The sequence below is a fragment of the Oratosquilla oratoria genome, chromosome 3 (genome assembly GCF_046742065.1).
Source record: "Oratosquilla oratoria isolate Oo_2021 chromosome 3, ASM4674206v1, whole genome shotgun sequence".
Classification (NCBI taxonomy): Eukaryota; Metazoa; Arthropoda; class Malacostraca; order Stomatopoda; family Squillidae; genus Oratosquilla; species Oratosquilla oratoria.
This window is the reverse complement of record NC_134779.1, coordinates 2,047,501-2,050,000: the sequence shown is the minus strand read 5'-3', so window position 1 is coordinate 2,050,000 and position 2,500 is coordinate 2,047,501.

Below are 2,500 nucleotides of genomic sequence, written 5' to 3'. Positions count from 1 at the left end.
GGTGTTTATATAAACGAATCTTAAAGCTTCGAACTGAACTATATTGCAGTGCCTCTGTAGAAAGTTTGTTCCATTCATTTACTACACGGTTGGCGAAGTTGTTTCTACCCATTTCCAAATTAAATCTATTTCCTGACAGTTTGAGACCATTATTTCTTGTCGGATTCTCATTCAGTGTGAAAATTTTGTCACTCTTGATGTTGTCAATTTAGATATGGACATAGTTGAATAATGTAAACATCCTAAAAGCAAAATATGAACGACTTTTTCATCCCCAGCGTAATGGAGGGAGTTTAAAGGGCCCGGGAGCCGTGTCAATTTAAGTGGCTCACGCAAGAATAGGCCCTAAATATCTATAGATATATTTTGTTTCCGCTTGTCTAATTTCGTGAAATGGCTATAATTTTGTACGTCTGGCATCAGCATGACATCCTCCTTCGTGTTGTGTGCATAGCACGCTTCAAGACTAAGTTACCCATCAAACATCAGAGAAGATTGATGCATAAACATCTAACTGTACCGCTATTTGCCTTATTTCCTGGACATTACTACACTTACTAGATGTCCAATCATCAACTGAATCACGATGAAGAGGAAAACCAAGGAAAATATGAAAAAAATGAGCCAAAAGTGGAATGAAAGTTGTGGTGGAAGGAGGGCAAGGCGTGAGAGGCTTGGGGGAGGGAGGCTAACGCCTTGCGCGTTACCACCACCACCACCTCCACTGCCAACACCATCTCCACCACCAAATACCACCACACTTGACAACACAGCTGACAAAGTGCTTTCTTCCAAATGAAGTGAAGAAGATGAGAGAAATTCAGAAGGAGGAAAAGAAAATAGCTGACGAAGGAGAAACATACGGGGCTGGGTTCGCGCCTGTGTAGGGTCAAACACCTTTTTGGTAAGCTTTGTCATTGAGCAGAGGAAAGGGGCTCATTACTGGTAAAAATAAATCACTCTGAAATGATTTGACAAAGTGATGACACCCCAGCAGTGAGGTTTTATACGGTAAAAGCATAAAATCTTCAATTTGAAAAGGACCGCTTGGCGAGTAACAAAACATACTAATGTAATATATATATATATTTGATGTATATATATATATATATATATATAAATAATTACTGTTAACTTATTCAATATACAATATATAATAACGTGTGTGAATATGATAAAAATCACACAATAAATAACAGAGATATACAGTGGTGAAAACTTTAAACACTTGTATCTCAAAACCACAAATATTTGCAATTAAAGATATGCCAAAAAAAATTAATCAATTGTAGCAGCCTCAAACTGCTTCTGATAGTGTATAATAGGTATATCTTTATTTCCACGCCTGTTTTTTATCTATATCTTGAAAAACAGAGTGACGGGCTCCATATAAGTGAAAAAACGCGAAAAAAGCGGTGACGTAAGTGACCATACTTGAAGAATGATGGTGGACTGGTTAGTGAGGTTATTTAATGTTTGCTGGAGAGAAGGTAGAGTGCCGGAGGACTGGAGGAGTGCCTATATAGTTCCTCTTTACAAGGGAAAAGGGGACAAGTGTGAATGTAGTAGTTTCAGAGGGATTAGCTTGTTAAGTGTAGTTGGGAAGGCTTATGGGAGGATCTTGATTGAGAGGATTAGGAAAGGAACAGAAGAAGTAATTGGTGAGGAACAGTGTGGATTTAGGACATGTAGAGGTTGTGTAGATCAGATCTTTGTGGTTAGACATATATGTGAGAAAGCTATAGGAAAGGGGAAGGATGTTTTTTGGGCTTTTATGGATCTGGAAAAGGCTTATGATAGGGTAGACAGAAAGGCACTGTGGGGGGTTATGCAGATATACGGGAGAGGAGGAAAGCTTCTGGGAGCTGTCAAGAGTTTTTATGAGAGTAGTAAAGCTTGTGTCAGGATTGGAAATGGAGAGAGTGAGTGGTTCGAGGTAAAGGTGGGGCTTCGTCAAGGATGCGTTATGTCGCCCTGGCTGTTCAACTTATACATGGATGGGGTAGTGCGAGAGGTAAATGCAGGGTAGTGGGCAAGGGATTGGAGATGGTTAAAGAAAATGGAGAAAAGTGGGAGGTGAACCAGCTGTTGTTTGCGGACGACACTGCGCTTGTGGCAGGATCGGAGGAGGGATTGAAGAAGTTGGTGACAGAGTTTGGGAGAGTGTCTGATAGAAGAAAGCTAAAGATAAATGTGGGTAAAAGCAAGGTAATGAGATGTACAAGGGGTGAAAGTGACGGTAGACTGGAGGTGAGCATTAAGGGAGAGCGACTGAAGGAAGTGGATAGTTTTAGATACTTGGGTGCAAATGTGGCAGGAAAAGGTGGAGTGAAGGTGGAGGTAGAATGTAGATTGAGAGAAGCGAGTAAATGCCTTGGTGGATTAAAGAGTGTAATGAGGAACAGACATTTGGGAATGGATGCTAAGAGGAGACTGTATGAAGGAGTGATTGTGCCAACAGCACTGTATGGGGCAGAAACATGGAACATAAGAGAAGAAG